Source organism: Nuphar pumila, chromosome 3 (genome assembly GCF_984573655.1).
Source record: "Nuphar pumila chromosome 3, dmNupPumi1.hap1.1, whole genome shotgun sequence".
Lineage (NCBI taxonomy): Eukaryota > Viridiplantae > Streptophyta > Magnoliopsida > Nymphaeales > Nymphaeaceae > Nuphar > Nuphar pumila.
In genome coordinates, this window is record NC_143251.1 from 118,034,741 (window position 1) to 118,054,762 (window position 20,022).

Here is a 20,022-nt window from a genome sequence, read left to right on the forward strand (position 1 = left end):
TTCTGTATGTCTCCTTTTTATGCTTACCATTCACGACGCTACCATCTGTGAACAGTTCAGAGTTGGTATTCTGAATGGAAGCCGAACTAGAACTTTGTAATGGTCTTAGTAGTTTGAGAGAGTGATGGAAATGTTTGAGAGATTGGCCACAAAAAACTGCATCCACATTTAACCCCATTGTGACAGTTATGGATGAATCATGATATGGACTGTACCTCTTGGGGATACGTTGGTCCATTATTAATCTTGACCAAGATCTTAGGTTTATTTCATGTCAAATATTGGACCTTCAATTCATAACTTCATATACCCTAACTTCATTTTCAAGGTGAAAACTCCTATACATGCCCCTTTTTTTTTGCTTCATCTGTTTTTGATATTTACACTGAGCGTGCCGCTATATTTCATATGTTATGCAATTTTATTATAGGCTCTACTTGCTGTACTTATGGTTGTTATCCTAGCAGTGTAAAACTCCATAAGCTTACTGTTAGAAAAATTGTGTTTACATGTGATTTAATTTGGTTAGGCCATGTGATATCTTATATGGTATGGTATATTATGTGGAGAAACTTGTTTTGTCTATAGTTCTGTAATGAGCTGAATTGGAGACAGACTCCTAATTGATTACACATTAGGTTATGGTCCGCAAACCTTATATAATGACTCTCTCTTTGAGGCTTCTCATATAACCATCAAGAGATTCATTCCCTCTCATAAGGTTTAGAGAAATAAAAAGGGTCACGTATACATGTTCTGGAAGATCATATTCGTCAATGATCAATCGCAGTGCTTGTGGATTCAGGTACGTTTTCGCATCAAGTTCTATTTTGATTTTGATTTTGATTTTGATTTTGATTTCAACGGTTTAATGATAACATGTAAATCAGTCTTTTTAGTTATTTGGATGGATTTTTAAATTCAACAATTGGTATTAGAGTAACTATTCTCATTGAATCGTTGAAAATATGATTTTATTGCCTAAATTATTATTTTTGTTGTTGGTGGCGATCTAGCTTGGTCGATGGCTGAACGCGGGCAGAGGAGGGTTGATTGACCCTCCTCGGCCATTCAATTATACTCGGATGGATCGGAGGGCCGTTTGACCCTCTTCCTTTGCGTCATCAGACAATTTGGTTGGGAGGGTCGTTCGGCCCCTTCCCATTTTTATTTGCCGAATTCTATAGGAGGAAGGGCCGATCAGTCTTTCCCTCCTTTTTATTTGACCAGATGACAGACAACGCCTAGGTAGGGGAGGGGGTTTTCTCCCTCTCGATTAGATGGACGTGCATTGCCTGCCCCTGTCGGCAAGGTCAGTCACACCCGTTCAGAGTCTCGGATCTCAGACCACGAGGCATTGTCATTCGGATCGTTTGGCCATCGACAAAAGTAGATTTTTAGTTTTTTTTGTTTCTCTCTGCCTAAAGGTCGACAGGAGGGTCATTCACCTCTTTCGGATCGCCGGATGGCGAGCGACGAAGGGTCCTCCTCCTTCTGATCGTCGGACAGTGGGAGGTCAAATACTCATAGATACCTGTCACTTCTTATTGCCAATCGACAAGATGATTCTTCCATCTTTTTTGGTTGGTCGGATGACAGTAGGGTTGCTGGCATCAGGGGTCGATCTTGACCATTGCTGGAAAGTCTTGGCTCGCCGACGTCTGGAGTTTTTTTTTTTACCATCGATGTCATTTTTTTAAGGACCGACGTATGCTAGAGGTCTGATTCGGCCTTCCACTATCGGGGATCAGCATTCTGCTCTGCCATCCGCCGGTAGGTTTTGACGTTCGGTTCGGCCTTCTGGCACCTGTGTCAACGAGGTAGCTTAGTGATGCTTCAGGAGTCGACCGATTCGGGCATTTGTTGTGAGATGTTCCAGAGGGTCGATTCAGTCATTCTGTTTGGACTGATTTCCTCTTTAGCCGACGACCTGAGGAACCGAATCAACCATAAGGTTTGGTTTGAATCGGTTCTTAGCCAACCGAACCAAAGATCGATTCGACCTCCACCTGATCGAGTCAAGCCATGCATTGGGATTGGTTGGGCTTGGTTAGACCCAACCTACGACATGGGCCCGCATTCAATTCAGTGGATTGTCGGGTCTGAACTGAATCCGGTTAGACCTGATCCTTTTTTTTAGCCAACACCCTACCTCATGTTGTTGTTGGGACTGACTTGATTTGGGTCAGACCGCTTATGGGACCTATAGGTGGGTCTTGCCAAATCCGATTTGTCAGACCCCGTGCACAAGCGTTAGATAATAATAAAAAAAATCATGAGGATTTTATTATGTTTTAAGGCTATTTGGGGTGCATTATGGGTCCTTTTGATAGGCCATTTTTGGTTATTTTCAGCCTTATGCATATTGTGATTGTGCTTACTTTATATTCATATGCGTGTATTGACATATTTAAACGATGGTATTCTTTTGTTTTGAGGTCCAATATTCTAAATTGAATTAGTTAAATCAATACATTGCCAAAGTAACCTCTGTTATATAGATTTGTTCATTTTGGAATATTGCTATGTGTATATATTTGTGGTTCATGCGAATAATGATCGGCCCAAAGGAAGATTACTATTTGACCGAACCCAAATATATACTTTGAGTAATAAATATGAGACAGTTATTCAAATTTTTTATGTGAATAACGAGTCGGTTCAAAGAAAGACTTGTTGTTTGACCGAACTAATTATTCATGTTTGATTACTGTTTTGAGAGTTCCACTTACAAGTTAACACTTCTATCCAAAGAGTAAGTGTCAATGTTGTGCTAGGTATCTTATAATAGGGTTCACCATTGTTTAATATGTTACTTTATATTGATGCATGTGAAAATATATGTTAATCATGAGTTTTTTTGTTCTTTATTCAGTTAATACCTCTGCTTTTATGATATCTGCAAATATTAATTTCATCTATGTTTTGAGCGGTTTAAATTTTAAGAACTGAAAAGAGAATATCATGATTGTTCTTGAATATATGGATTTGGATCTTGCACTACGAGAAGATCAACCACCTACTCTTACGGATAGGAGTTCTGCTGAGGATAAAAAGAACTTTGCATGCTGAGATCGATCTAATTGCATGAGTCTCATGATCATGAAACGTACAATTCTTAAATCCTTCAGGGGCACCATGTCCAAAGAGGTAAATGCAAAACATTTTCTTGAAGAAATTGAAAAGCATTTTGCGAAAAATGAAAAAGCTGAGACAAGTACTTTTCTTGAGTCTTGTCTCAATGAGGTATAAGGGCAAAGAAAGCATTAGGGAGCACATTATGGAGATGTCCTGTCTTGCTTCAAAACTCAAGGCACTAAATTAGAGTTGTTTGAAGACTTACTCATGCATTTGTTTTTCATATCCCTTTCTGCACAATATAATAAGTTCAAGGTCAGTTATAACTGTCAAAAGAAAAAATGGACTCTTAATAAGCTCATTTCACATTGTGTACAAGAAGTGGATAGGATGAAGCAAGAGAAGACTGAGAGTGCTCATTTGACAGTAACCTCTAAGGATAGGTTTAAGAAAAAGAAAAGGATTAAAGAAGTTGCAGTTGACCCTCAATTGTAGAAGAAACAGAAAAGACATAAGGACCCAAAGTCTAGTTGTTTCTTTTGCAAAAGGGAGGGTCATATGAAGAAGGACTATACCAAGTATCATGCCTCACGTGAGAAGAAATGTATGCTCCTTACTTTGGTTTGTTTTGAAATTAATTTGACTTCTATACCAAATACACTTTGTGAATGGATTCCGGTGCTACCACTCACATAAGTGTGTCTATATAGGGTTGCCTAAGTGGTCGACCGCCAATTAATGTTGAAAGATTCATCTATGTGGGCGATGGCAAAATAGTTGAAGTTGAGGTAATATGGAACTTTAGGTTACTTTTAAAGACTGAAAATTATTTAGATTTGAAAGAAACATTTATTGTGCCATCTTTTAGGCAGAATTTGGTTTCTATTTTTATTTTTGATAAATACGGTTATCCTTGTTTATTTGAAAATAATAAATTTAAATTATTTTTTGATTTAAATCTTATTGAAACTGGTTCTTTATCTATGGTTGATAACCTTTATTTGTTTGATATTATTGCCTCATTTAATGAACCTTCCAATTAAGTTTTTGTGGTACAAAAAAAATTAACAAATAAAATTTTTGCTTTATTATGGCATAAGCGCTTAGGTCACATTTCTAAACCAAGAATTAAAAGGCTTGCGTCGAGTGAGATTCTTGATTCTCTTGATTTCACTGACTTTCAGATTTGTGTTGAGTGTAAAAAAGAGAAAAGGACAAACATAAGAATATTAGGTATAGAAAGGATAACAAACGACTTACAACTAATTCATACATATATTTGGAGCCCTTTCCTACGACTTCTTGGAATGGTCAATAATATTTTATTATGTTTATAGACAACTATTCTCATTATGGGTACCTAGATTTAATTCATGAAAAATCTCAGTCCCTAGATGTGTTCAAATCATTTAAGGTCAAAGTTGGAAACCTACTTGACAAAAGAATTAAGGTCGTCAGATCTGATTGTGGTGATAAGTACTATGGTAGATATGATGAATCAGGTGAACAACGTCCATGGCCCTTTGCTAAATTCATAGAGGAATGTGGGATCGTCCCTAAGTATACCATGTCATACACTTCTAGCATGAATGGTGTTGCTGAGAGATGAAAGAAGACTTTTAAAGATATGGTAAAGAGAATGATTTATCATTCTACTTTACCAGAATCTCTCTAGAGAGAAGCATTAAAGATTGCAACATATGTTCTGAACAGGGTACCCTCTAAAGCAGTAACCAAGACCCCATATGAATTGTGAACAAGCAAAAAGCCTAATATGAAATACTTTTATATTTGGAGATGTCTAGCTGAGGCTAGGCCCTATAGACCATATGAAAAGAAATTGAATTCCATAATGGTTAGCTATTATTTTGTTGGGTATTCTGAAAGATCAAGGGGCTATAAGTTTTATGACCTTATGAATAAGTCATTTTTCAAAACAGAAAATGCATGTTTCTTTGAGGGTATTGAGTTTGGGGATAGTGATAAAGTAAAAAATAATGCTTTTGAAGAAGAGTCTTGTTCTGCTTTTGAAGAAGAGTCTTGTTCTCTTCCTATAGTTGTGGTTGACAATGATCAGATTTTTATTCCTGATATTGTCCCCACAAATTTGGATCAAGGCAATGCTTTAGATCTCTCTATCCAAAATCAAGCTTTTACTCCTAAAGTTCAAACTCAACAACCTCAAGAACCAGTGTTATTAAGAAAATTCACTAGAGAGAGAAGAATGATAATTTTAGATGATTATATTGTCTTTCTATAAGAACATAATGGTGATACTAGCCTAAGAGAAGATGGTCCAATCAACTTTCATCAAGCCACACAAAGTTCTAACTCTCAAAAGTAGATTGAAGCAATGCATGAGAAGATTAAATCTATGAGAGACAATGATGTGTGGGATCTTGTCTTATTACTTGAAGGTCTGAAACCCATTGGTTGCAAATGAATATTTAAAACCAAAAAATGATTCAAAGAGTAATGTGGAAAGATATAAGGCTTATCTTGCTGCAAAAAGGTTTACTCAAAGGGAAGGCATTCACTACACAAAGACTTTCTCTTTAGTTTCTATGAAAGACTCTTTTAGGATTATGATGGCACTTGTGGCTCATTATGATTTAGGGATACACCAAATAGATGTTAAGATTGCATTCCTTAATGGGGACATCGATAAGACAATATACATGATCTAACCAGAATATTTTGTCTCAGGCGATGCCAAGAACTAAAGAAATCTATCTATGGACTTAAGCAGACTTTCCGTCAGTGGTATCATAAATTTTATCAAGTTGTCCTCTCATTTGGTTTTGAGATGAATGTGGTTGATGAATGTATATACCACAAGTTCAGTATGAATAAATTTATTTTTTTGTTTTGTATGTGGATGACATATTGCTTGCCAGTAATGGTATAGGCATATTGCACAAAACCAAGAGATTTCTGACAAAGAAATTTGAAATAAAAGATCATGGGAACACCTCTTTTGTATTAGGAATCTAAATACATCAAGACCATTCTCGCGGTATTCTTAGATTATCGCAAAAGTGCTATATCGAAAGGATTCTGGATAGATATGGCATGAAGGATTGCAAACCAAGGATACTCCTATTGCTAAGGGAGACAAGTTTAGTATCGCTCAGTGCCCCAAATGCCAACCTGAATTTAAGGTTATGAAACAGATTCCCTATGCATCTATTGTGGGGAGTCTTATATATGCTCAGGTATGTACACGTCCGGATTTAGCATACATTGTTCGGATGTTGGGCAGATATCTTAGTAACCCAGCTATGGATCATTAAAAAGCAGCCAAATGGGTTATACAATATTTGCAAAGAACAAAAGGTCACATGCTCACATACAAAAAGCCAGATTAGTTGGAGATCATTGGGTATTTTGATTTTGAATCTGCAAGATGCCAAGACAGTCATAGATCCATGTCAGGTTATATTTTTCTGTTGGCCTAGAAAGCTATTTCTTGAAGGAGTGCCAAGCAAACACTCATTGCTTCTTCCACAAAGGCAGTAGAATTTGTAGCTTGTTATGAGGCATCCAACCATGAAATATGGCTACGTAATTTTGTCACATGGCTGCAGATTTTGGATCATGTTGAGAGACTGCTTAAGTTATTTTGTAACAATAATTCAGTAATGCTATATTCTAATAACAACAAAAGCTCGTCGAAGTCAAAGCATATTGGCATTAAGTTCCTTGTTGTTAAGAAAAAAGTGCAGAATGGATAGATATCAATAGAACATATTGGTACAAACTCCATGATTGCGGATCCGCTTACTAAGGGTTTGCCACCCAAGGTCTTTTACGAGCATATTGCTCGCATGGGTATTTTATCATTTTATGATATGTTGATTTAGTGGGAGTTTGTATTTAGACATTATATGTTATAATAACATTCTTTTTACCACTTCGGTATAAAGTTAAAGTTTTAATTTCATTTTGTACTCATTATGTTGTGTTCTCACTAAAGTTTTCAGGAAGGACCAGCTGGAAATAAGCATGTTTGATCACATTGTATGTAATTTCCATGCTTCACATCTATACTTGATCCATGTCATTTGGTTATGTCAATATATGTGATCATTGATGAGTTCAATTACGTTATTTGTAATAAAGGTCACTTTGGTTCTATGTTGACATGATCAATGAACCAGATTGGTAGAGATATTAATTGATAAGACAATATTTTTGAGCTCATAAGGTTATAATATGTGATTATAAGATTACATATGTGGCCCAAGTGAAAAATTGTTAGAAAAATCATATGGGCCTACATACGTTCAACCACACATTATAGATTGTCTTAGGTTCAGGCCCGATTTATATTATTGAATCCGATTGAGCCATGTGATATTTCATATGGTATGGTACACTATGTGAAAAGACCTACTCTGTCTACAATTCTATAATGGGTTGAATTGGATACAGACTCTTAATTGAATACACATTAGGTTATAGTCCCCAAACCTTATATAATGGCTCTCTTTTTGAGGCTTCTCATATAACCATTAAGAGATTCAGTCTCTCTCACAAGGTTTAGAGAAAGAAAAAGATCCACGTATACAAGTTCTAAAAGATCATACCCATCAATGATCAACCGGAGCGCTTATGGATTCAGGTACGCTTCTGCATCAAGTTCTGTTTTGGTTTTGATTTCAACGGTTTAATGAGAACATGTAAATCGGTCATTTTAGTTATTTCAATGATTTTTCAAATCCAACACTTACCCTTTGTCCTCTGAGAGTTGCCATTTTCTTTTTGGATTTATTTTATAAAATTAAAACCAAATTAAACTCATGCACGACATTTTTATGTAATTCTTTGTCACTTTTGTCATCCATCTTTTTGGATAAAATAATAATTTTAATCATGTATTCATTGTTTGAGAAATTTGTGCCATTTCTCGCATTTCTAACTCTGGCTTATACCATGCAATGCATGTGGTTAGTTGATTCCTAAATCCTGGTCGTTCAGATGATAGCTCATTGATTCCGGGACTATAAACTTGGACCTCATATAATGATAGCTCGTGAATGACACAACGCGTAACAATTTCAAATTTTTTCTTTGAATTCACATTATGTGCAACAACCTTCTAGGCAGCCCCCTCATCTTGGCATTTTTTGAGATGGGTATGGCATCATCTCAAGAAATATTGAGATGGTTGGTCATCAAGCATGCAACGTTGCTACATACGAAATGATCTTTTTGTTTTTGGGGTCCCACAAAACGTGTTTTTGGATCCAGATAAAGTGTGGTTCAACGCTCCCATCTTAAAAGGTGACGGTGGGGCTGATGGGTTGTGTTTGACCCCCATATGCATCTATTCATTTCATTCTGTTAAGCCTGATTGGATTTGGCCATATTTCAATTGGTTTAATAGGTAGGCTTCTTTTTTTTATAGGGAGGTCGCCACTCTCTCTAGTTGGGTAGAATGCTTATATAAGTGTTTTACTCAAAACACAACATCTGCTCACTTGTATGTCGCAGCCAATAACGAGAGCAGATCTGTCAAATGGCAGATCACTTGATCTGCACTCACCAATAGCTTGACCATTATACTTGTAATTTTACAATAATAATTTTAATAAATCAAGATGAATTTTTATGTCTTAGTTATGATTTTTTTTAGGTATTCTAATGTGCATTAAGATTAAAATTGATTATGTTTATTAACTCATAAGTTAATCTAAACTGAGTTGGAATTTTAATTAAACCAAAATTTTCATTCCATAAAAATTTATTTTAGTAATTAGTAGTATTTTGTAGTATGGTTTTAAATCTATAAAAGCCAAATCCTAATTTAATGAAATGACATTACATACACATTAAATTATCCTAAATTCACTTATAATTAATTCCAAATTTAAATTTAAATTTAAATTCAAATTCTATTTAAATTTTAATTTATGCCAAATTAACCTTGAGTTAAATTCAAATTTTATTTTAAATCCAAATTTAAATTTTAATTCTAACTCACTTGAGATTAACTTATGAGTTAATAAACATAATCAATTTTAATCTCAATGCATATTTGAATACCTTAAAAATCCATAAATAAGACATAAAAATTCATTTTTATTTATTAAAATAATTGCTGAAAAATTTATGGGTACTACATTCCCCCCTTTTAAAAAAAATCATCATCAAAATTTGATACAACCACTACTCATACAAGTAGGGGTATTTTTTCTGTATCGCAACTTTCGGTTCTCAAGTGCATTCTTTTATGTCATGATGTTGCCTAGGTACTTTCACCAAAAGAATGGTCCTCATCCTCAACACTTTTTCATTTTGATCCATGATCTCAACTTGGTGCTTCTCTATGGTCAAGTCTTCTTGTACCTCAACATCCTCATACTAAATCACTGTAACGGGTCAGATACATACCTTCTCAGCATTGACACATGAAATACGTCATAGATTTTTATATACTAAGGTAGGAACTCCACTCGATAAGCTGCTACACCTATTTTCTCTAAAACTTTGAATGGTCCAATATATCTGGGATTGAGTTTTCCTTTCTTTCCAAATCTGAACACACTCTTGGTAGGAGAAACTCTTACAAAAATGAAATCACTAACCTCGAATGTGAGCTCTCGACGCCGTCGGTCCGCATAACTCTTATGCCTACTCTGAGTCATCAGTAGTGTATTGTGAATCTTATGTACCTGCTCAATGCAGTGCTCTATCACCACTGATGTGTCTAAAGTCCATGCACCAACCTTATCCCAATAGATTGGTGATATGCATGGTTGTCCATACAAGGCCTCAGAGGGTGTCATGCCAATACTTGCATGGTAACTATTGTTGTAAGCAAACTTTGCCAACACAACATGCTTATCTAATCACCCTTCTAATTCAAAATACACACTCTAAGCATATCCTCCAAAGAGAGTCTGAATCGTCCTCTCAGACTGACCATCTGTCTAAGGATGAAAGGTTGTATTGAACTTGAACTGAGTCTCAAAGCTTTCTATAATTGGCTCCAGAACTTTGATGTAAAATAGGGATCTCGATCGGAGATAATTGATAAAGGTACTCCATGTAGTCTCATGATTTTCTTGATGTACAAATATGTTAGGCTCTCCAATGATCGACTAAATTTGATTGGTAGAAAGTGTGACAATTTAGTAAGTCTATAGACAATCACCCATATAACATCTTTACCTCTGCGAGTCCTGGGTAAGCTAACTACAAAATCCATCATGATTTCTTTTCATTTTCATTGCAGAATCTCAATTAACTATAATAATCTGTTAGGTCTTTGATGCTCTATCTTTACTTACAAGCAAATTAAGCATTTTGAAACATAATCTGCTAAGTCTTGCTTAATCTCGCTCCACCAGTAACTCAAAAAAAATTCAAAAGTAATAGGGTAGTAATGAGAGTAACGAAAGAAATAGGAGTAACAACAGGACAATTCTTAAATTATTACCTCATCTGCAAGTCTTTTAACATTTTAGTACTGCCAGACTGTATGGTAAACTTGCTCTTATATGCTTCATTAAGTATTTTTTTCTTAATTTGAGGGTCAGTAGGTACCCATAATCTTTGCTCGTACTAGATACTTTTATCTTCTTGAAGGTGTAAAGCTTACTCATTATCCTCACATGCAGCTAGCATTTGAGTGAACTTGGGATCATCCTTCTGCTTTTCTATGATCCGCTTCATGATCTTCATAATCATAGCCATACTGGAGATCTTGATCTTACTGTGCTCATATCCAAAAGGTCTCCACTCAATGAGAACATGTATCAAACTCTATAGGCCAGCCAAAACTCCTCTTACCTTACGGTTAAGAGTGTTTGCTATGATGTTCATCTTCCCTGAGAGATAAGCGATTATAAACTCATAATCTTTTATGAATTTGAGTCTTCTCCTCTGTCTCATGTTCAACTTCTTTTGCACAAATTGGTACTTGGGGCTCTTATGGCTTGTATAAACTTCAAATTACTCACCATACAGATAATGCCTCCAAATCTTCAGGGCAAAGACCACTGCTACCAATTCTAGGTCATGAGTAGGGTAGTTTCTCTCACGAACCTTTATTTGAGTTGTAACACCCCAAATTTGTATCAAAAATTTCAAAGTTTTTTTTTTTATAAAACAAATTTCTTTAATTTTTTTGATAATTTTGGGGCATTACAACTTATTTTCTAGAGTAAAAATTAATGTTAAATTCTAGGTCTGATCCTATTGGTTCAGATTTAAAAATTGATCCTATGCAATACTTCATGCATTTAGATCAATCTATGTTTACGTGATTGATGTACCTACCTTGAAAAAGTTGAGGTCCATAAGTGAGGCATCCCCTTATATGGGCCCATCCTATGTGGCACCTCAAGTGAAATTTAAATTTAAAAGTTAAAATTTAAAAATATAAGCAAATTATCTTTTTGAAAGTTCTTAAAAATAAAACATGAAAAAAGAAAAGAAGGTTAAATTAAAACTTGCCAAAAACCAAAGCAACTTGTGTTGGCTATTGACTAGAAGAGAATTCTCTCTAGGGTGGGACATCTCATCCTAGAAGGTTCTCTAGGTGGGGCTGTCAAACAAGAAAAAAATAGTAATAAGGAAGGAAAGGAAGAATAAAAATATATTTATAGCAAAGTCAACAACTTGCTATTCAAGCAAGCATGGCTGGCTTGTTTTGAAAATTTAGTAAGCCAACGAGAGAGGGCATCCAATGTTTGTGGACCCCCTTGCTTATATGGCAATATGATGTACATGATAAGGTGCATCATGTGAATTATGTATGAGACCTAAAGTATGACCTTAGTAAGAAAAAAAAGAAAATTTAGAAAATAATTAGGCAAGATATATTAGCAAAAAGAAAAAAATTTGTAAAGTAGAAAGAGGGTTGAGATTCTTTTTTTTTAAGGACTTAGAAGGATTAGGAAGAGGATATAAAGCCATAGAGGGGATCATGCCCCCCCCCCCCCACACACACACACCATTGGCCCTTTATTTTTCTTTATTATGTAGCTTCTTTCTCTCCCTCTCTTTCTTTCTCTCCACTCCTTCTCTCCCTCTTGTTCTTTTTTCATCTTTCTCTCACCTCTTCTTTTTCTCCCTAAAGTTGGGTCAACCTCCATTGAAGGTTGAAGTGAGGCTACAAGAGGAGGAACCTACCGTAGGATCCGATCAACTCATGTGAATCACTCAACTTCAGTATCAGATTCAGCTTTTTTAAGGCAGATACATCAATCGTGTAGACATAGATTGATTCAAACACATGAGGTATGAGTAAGATCAATTTTCATATTTGAACCAATAGAGATCAGACCTAAAAATACTTTTTTTAAATTGATTTTCACTCTAGAAAATCATTTTTGGTGAATCCATGTCACCACGGGATCGTTAGAAAAAACCAGTTTGCAAAACTAGACTCTTTTTTGCTTCTAAAATGGAAATAAGTTACAGGAGACTTAAATTTTATTTATTTTGTTAGAACCTGATTAATTCTAGCATGTTTAGTGTTGATTATTATATTAGAATGATGCAATATAAGTTCTAAAAATTCTGAAATTTGAATATGCCTAGATCTATGATCAATTATGTAAAACCATTTTTATAGAAAGGATTAGGCAAAATCAATGTAGGAGTTTTATGTTTTATGATTATGTTAGATTAATATGAGCATGATCAGTTAGTTTAATTCATGTTAGTATGGTTAATTATCATATTAGTACATATACAAACCATGATTTGATGTATAAAATTAGGTTCATGTGGTTAATGAAAGAGGCAAATTTGTTTGAATAACTACATGAATGAAATGTGATTTTGGATAATAGATGCTAATGTTTTAATGTTGTTTAACATAAACATGATTAAATATATGTTGTAAGGTATTGTAAATATGCTTAGAACATTTATAATTATGATTGATTAAGTTTTAATATTATCCTTAATCTTACTTAATGAATTCCTTAAGAGTTAGAAGTCTCTCATATCATGTTCTCATTTTTTACTTGAATAACTTTAGAAAAACATATATATCTTTGAGAATATGAATTTAATAAATAAAAATAAAAATACTAGATTATTTTACACATCTGAGCTTGATTTACAAAAAAAAATTATGTCTCGTTTGAGTCAATTTTGAAGTGAAACATCTGTTGTAACAGAGCACAAGTTTTTTACCTTGTCATTAGAACTGTTTGGACCAGTTGTTTTGAAAAGTCTAGAAACCTAATCAAAATTATTCAAAATAAATTGAAAAATATCTGAGTGAAAGATAATACATGTAAGAAGATTCTGTAAAAAAAAAATCATCAAAAGAGTTCAGAGTAAATCTCAAAAAATTCTCTAAGTTGAGACAAATTTCTGTAGTTGACAGGATCTATCTTATAGCTTTTTAGAACAAAGTTCAATTACAAAATTTTTAAAATTTTATTACAAATGATTTCGAAGTTCTATTTCTTGGGTTATGTTCCTGCCATGTTAGGGCAACCTCAGTTAAATTTTGAGAGCTAAAATAGGTCTTTATAATTTTTTTGTGGATTTTCCAAAATCAGGTCAACATGTATCTGAATTACATAATTAACCTGTGACTAAATTGTTTCTACATTATTCAACACAGTGAATGATGCTTAAAACTTGATTTATGGTATGATAAGCATGATAACTGAATGTTTTTCATGCTAAATCATGAATGATAACAATTCATATGTCATATATGTTAATGTGCATTATGCATCCTAAGGCATGTTCAATAAAAATTAAATAAATGCACATGTTATTTTGTTTAATGAGGCATAATCATGACTGAATTATGTATGCAGCCTTTATGCAGGCATGTGGGCATATGATATAGTGTATGCATGGTAATAATAATGTGTAGTATGAGCATAAACATGGCTCACGAGTGAGCATGGGTTTGATGGAACCCATGGGTGCTTGTGGAGCACCAAAGAATGAAAAGACTATACATGCATGCAGATAATCACATAATTGCCTCAAAGAGGCCGAACTCAAGGTCACCCAGGGATAGGGTTTGAACTATGAGCAATTTGAATGGGTTAAAACAACTTTGTGTTATGAAGTCTCCCCGAGTGGACATTGGGCTAGTGAGCCCGTGTGCTGAGAGCACTTAAAATCAATGAGTCTATTTAAACTCAGGACCACCTTGGAGAGGGTGGTGGTACACTTGATCAGTTGATCATTGTTACTTTGAAGGGCTCGACATCTTCGTTGGTCCTCAATTGTCAGTTGTAGGAGGTCGGACTACCGTGTGGCCTAGGTGATATGTCACGTATCTCTGCAAAGTATGAATTGATTTCTTATGGACCACTGGAGGTTCTCTCGGTCATGGATCGCTCCAATGAAAACTCTGAAAGAAGTTGGCAGATTCTTCTAATCAATAATACTAATAAATTATATTACATAACAGACACCTCATTAGATTGGTTAAATCAAAGCTAGGAACCCTGAGTGTGTACCCTTCAGGGTTAGAAAAGAGAAACAAAATATTAAGTATAGAATTACTGACATTATTTCAATATGTGCATGATTGTAGGGTTTAAGATGAATTATTAGTTTACTTTGAGTTTGTGCATTATACAATAATTATTCTGAAATTTGATTGCAAGCATGATTGATTATGAAAATATAAATTATGCTTATCCTTATATACTATGTTGCATGATTTAATCATTTATCTGAAAAATGTGTCAATGTTTATCTGTTGTATTTGGATTATATTTGTTTTTATGTGTTTTGGTGTAATCTATTGGGATGTGGATTAATGCCTCTTACTTTAACATTTTTCAAATAATGCATAAGTTGGTATGATGATGGGTTGCTCGGCGGTGTCAGATCATCGTTCTTCTTTTTCGAAAAATTCAACTTCTTTTTTGAATATTTTTTATTAAATTAGATTTAGCAAGACTTGTAAACTCTGAATTTAATTGAGTATTGATTTGCATTAATTTCGTTAATTAAGTATTTTAAACCCAACGTTTATATAGTTGTGTTACTGTAACCTACCCAAAGTTACATCGGTTTTCAATTATATTATTTTGATGTATTTTAAAAAAAAATCTTTAAAATTTCTGATAAAATTTTGGGGCATTACATGATTGCATTTTAAGTGGGGTTAATGTGCGGCCCATGGGAGCTGTCATATAATTGGATAAGAGAACATAAAAGGATCAGTTGAGAGATTTTCTATAGGAGACAGAAGTACATCTCAATATTGTCCAGTAGATTGAGTAATTTGCTAAGTCACTCATCGTGGTGCTTTGAGAGTGCTGCTATTCGTTCCCTTCATTATTGCCCTTCATTGCACAAATAAGCGGGGCACATGTTGATGGCTTACATGACATTAGGGGGTTTTCAACAGGTCTGGTTTACTCGGACTTGACTCGAGTTTCGATTAAGACCCATAAATTTTCAATGTAAAATTGATGAAAAATATGGTTTTAACGAGTATGGCCCGAGTTTAGTTCATGTAGTTCTTATCAGGTTTGGTTTTAGTTTTTTTCATAGTGGACTAGATTAGACCTAGGTCCAAACCCGTTACCATATCCAAAAATCTTGTTCAAGTCTAGTTTCACCTAGATCCAAACCAAACCCTACCCTTTGACACCCATACATGATATCATCAGCAGCAATTCCGCTAGCAGCTATTGATCTCGTGGCAATTTTAGAGCACCAAAGATTTGTGATTTGTCCAATCATTTGATATGCTCGCGATCTCCCAAAAGAAGATCTCTACAGTAGTGGAATCTTTAACCTAATTTTATAAAAGTAGTGAAAAGCTCTTGGTACCAACGGTTGGTAGGCAGGGTCAGTGCATGCCTTCTAGTGATGGGACTTTTTGCAAGGTGAGGTCTGCCTAACCTAGCTTGCCTTAAAAAAAAAAACAATAAAAAAACAGTTGGTTAAAGTAGGGAAAAAGAGATTTCTTGGAGAGTTGGTGGGGACTGGGGTCTACTAGATTTGATATTTTCTAACCGTTTAAAAAGATAAAGGCAATGCCCCCACATGGCTTAACATCTTTTTAAACGGTATACTGATAAACTCCTTTTTTATTTTTCAAAGGTAATCTGGGTTAGGCAGACTCCTACCAGATATCTCTTAAGCCCCATATGGCAGAGGAATTGAACCTGGGCCTTCAGCTTGAAACAGAATCCTTTTTAATTCATCCATTTTGGTAGGTTAAGTTTGGGTGGGCACAACACATGGTATCTATCTTAGTGGACTATATAGCCTACGGTAAGGCTGCTAAACAAGCCTAGAAAACCAAACGGAACATGTTCAAGCTCGACTCATTTACTAGTGTCGTATTAGTGTTTAGCCGAACTGATCTTGAGCTCGAGCTCGAGCTCGACTCATCTTTGTTTGTACTGGTGGGACTCTGCCTAAACCCAACTTAATTCTCCAAAATAAGCAATGAACCCGATTATCTATTCTATACTGATTGGATCTAAAACTACTTCTTTGAACTTAATTCGGGATCCAAAGTCTGAATCCGATTAGTCAAGACCCAATTAGATTGGGTTTAGTAAACTCTACATCTGAACCAGATCCAACCCATTTACAACAGATCCTTGATTTGACCATGAATGCCTTTGACCAAGACACACAAGAACTTATGACACACCAAAGCGTTGGGGTTTGACCCAAACCAACGGGCTTTACAAGTATGCCAGCTTTTCAGGCTCGACTTTGACCGCTCACAAACACCACTCAATTGGATATTTGAAGAGAGGTCCATTAGGACAACCCGTTTGCCCAGAGAGACAATGGAGTCATTCTTGAAAGAGAAAAGGGTATTATCGGTACATCCAGCAAAAAGCCCTGGAACTATCCGTTTTGCGTGATATAGGAACGTCGGTGACGTCAGGGCCCAATGGGGGTGCTGCGATTATTGCCTTGCCACGTCATCACAAAGACAGAAGTCTGCCATGTGGATCCACGTGTCACCGAATATTCCAAGTGGATCCACGTCAGAATATACCACGTGGGATGCTAGGGATGACAATGGATCGAGGCCGGGGCGGAGGACAAGGTCTCCTCACCTCCGCCCCGTCTCAAAATTATGCTCGTCAAGATAAAACTTTGGTCTGTTTGGGGGGCGGTGGCCTGTACATTGCTCTCATGTCTTCCCTTTGATATTTACCACCGGAAGTCTCCTAAATTGCTTGATTGCCATTCTTGAAATTAGTACTAGAGAGCCTAGGGGTCTGCAAATCAGAATGATTCATCTCAGAAAAGTTTCTTTAAAAAATACTCGATAGCTCGATACTAACGCTATTTCACAACTTTATGTAAAGCTTTCTCTCGAGAAAATGGAAAGCTTGCTTCTTTCTCATAAGCAAATTAAGTTTCTTGATGTTATAAAACCGGCATTTTCAAGTTCAAAGGATTGTACTTTTTTAAAATAAGATAATGTGAATAAAAATGCTTAAAAGAGTTTATTTTTAAGCAAAGAACCCAATTTTTAACCAACATTTTCATGTCATTTCTTAACCTTTCTTAATCACATGCTTCTTGTTTCATTCTTGATGCATCACTTTGCACAGCCATTTCTTGCTTTGGTATAACTATGTTGTGACCAATGTTGTCAAAATCGTTTCGGCTATCGAATCGTTTGGCCACCTGAATCGGCCGATTCTCAAGTGGATAGTTCTAAATGGCTAAAAAACTAATTAAAAATATTCCATGTCAATCAGAACGTGACACATGTAAATAATATTAAAATATTATTGAAACTTAATTTTAAGTACTTTTTTTACATTTATTAAAAATAGTCAATTCTGGTTAGTATCGTATCAATTTTTTGCCAATAGGACATGCGATTCGCACCGATACTATCAATCGGTCATGCTTTTTCTTTCTTTTTCATTTTATTCAATTTCTTAACTCACGTGCTTGTACGGATCCCAATAAAAAATTAGTAAAATAATCTAAATAATTAATAAGGATGATGATATGAAATGCGTTCTAATCTTTGAAAAGATTATAAGTGAAGATCTTGCTTCACATTTAAGTATAATCATTTTCACATCGCTCTAGATTCCAAATTCGGAATGACTAGAAGTGTAAATTATGATGTATTTAGATTTAGAGTTGGATTTGGACATGAATTACCAAAGCTATTACAAAATCCAAATCCATTTTAAACTAGTTTTTTTAGCACACTTTTGCATGAAGCTAACTTGGATTAGGATGCCAGTCGGGCACGGATGTAGAACTTTCAATACTAAATCCAAATCAGTTATTGAATTAGATCTGTAATGCTATACCAAAACATGACCTTGTTGACAATCCCACAAACCATCTTAAGCTTCACAAAAATCAAGGGGAATTGGGTTCATCTATCTATAGAAGTTAAGATTGGTTAACGATCTAAAACAAGTAAAAAATCCATTTCATTAGCTCCAATTTTGTTTCACTCAATTGACCAAATCCAATGCAAAACTAAGATCTCTCTCTCTCTCTCTCTCTCTCACACACACACACACACACACAAGCTCAAACATTGAGATCCAAATTACCAGCCATAACCATGACTTTTAGCATTGAGCTTACATTGAATCAAACTTTCCAATCTGAGATCCAAATTAACCAAAGGTGCCTGTTTGTGTCATGTCAAACCATGAGAAAGGAGCTTGGTGCAAAATACACATTTATGCTAATTTTTAGAGCAAAAGTGCTTTCTCAGGAAAAGGGGATGTGACCCACAAGTGCACGTCCTTTTCTCTGCTGCAAGAACTAAAGCTGGGTGTACTCCTTGGTGGGAGTCTGAGTTTTTTGCACCAGTGAGCTTGTAAATGCGTTTGGTGGGTCATCTAAAAGCAAAAAGGTGCTCAACTGATTTTCATACACTAAGAGAATGACTAAGACTTGGAAAGATCAACCTGACACCCATTGACAGAAGGGTGAATTTTTGGGTAAAAATCACAAAAAGTATTGGATCAATGAACAGGTAAGGGTCCACCTATGAAAAGAAGAAGAAAAATAGCCCTAAAACCCACCAGTGACATGCGGTCCTTACGCCTCAGTACCTCAGAGGCGAAGCACAGGCTCAACGCCTCGCTTCACCTCATCGCATTTACAACCTTGCTTGAAAGTCTCACGTTGTGAGAGGCGTACGCCTCAGAGGCGAAGCGCAGGCTCAACGCCTCGCTTCGCCTCATCGCATTTAACAACCTTGGTCCTTTGCCTTAAGGTTGAAACTGTGTGTACTTCCCTCCCCGGTGGGTAAGAGGACCTCAAGGGTTTTAACAACTGGAGGCCAGCCTAGGACCAAAGGTGCGGTCGGTAAATGGTTTTTGTTTTCTCTTGGATTAGCTAAAAAACAAAATAACCCATTTTCCTATGAAAGTGAATCGTTTTCCTAACGAGAAACAAATAGAGGGTCGTCTGAATTTCGTTTGGAAAATTTCCACAAGCCCTTGCGGTTAAAAAAAAAAAAAGTGGGACACGGTAAAATTTTCTTTCTTCACATCCCCTTTGATTGTAGGGGTAAAATGGCCAACCGAATTTCGAGGTGTGGACGGTGGACCCCTTCAGTTCCAGTAAATAGAAGAAAATTATTTAAAAAAAAAAAGGGGGAGAGAAAAAGGTAAAAGCTTGGGCGATAAGTTTGGATAAAAATTCAAACTCTCAGAAAGGTAGTTTTCTTTGGGAAAATGGCGACGCGTAGACTCGCCGTTAAGTTTGACGGACTTGTTAGCGACGGTGAAATCTTTTTATTCAACTGGCAAAAGTACCCTTGCTTGTCTTATTAAATTACTGAAATATTCTGATTCAGTTTGAAATGTGGATGTTATGGTGATGTAAATGGGTCCAATGTAGGGCTTAATTGAGGTATGACTGATTCTTCATGACGGGTGCAAACTGTTCTAATCCGAAACAGCTAAATACATTGAGATTTGATTTGGAATCGAATCCGGAACTGCTAAAAAACACAAAACCCCATCT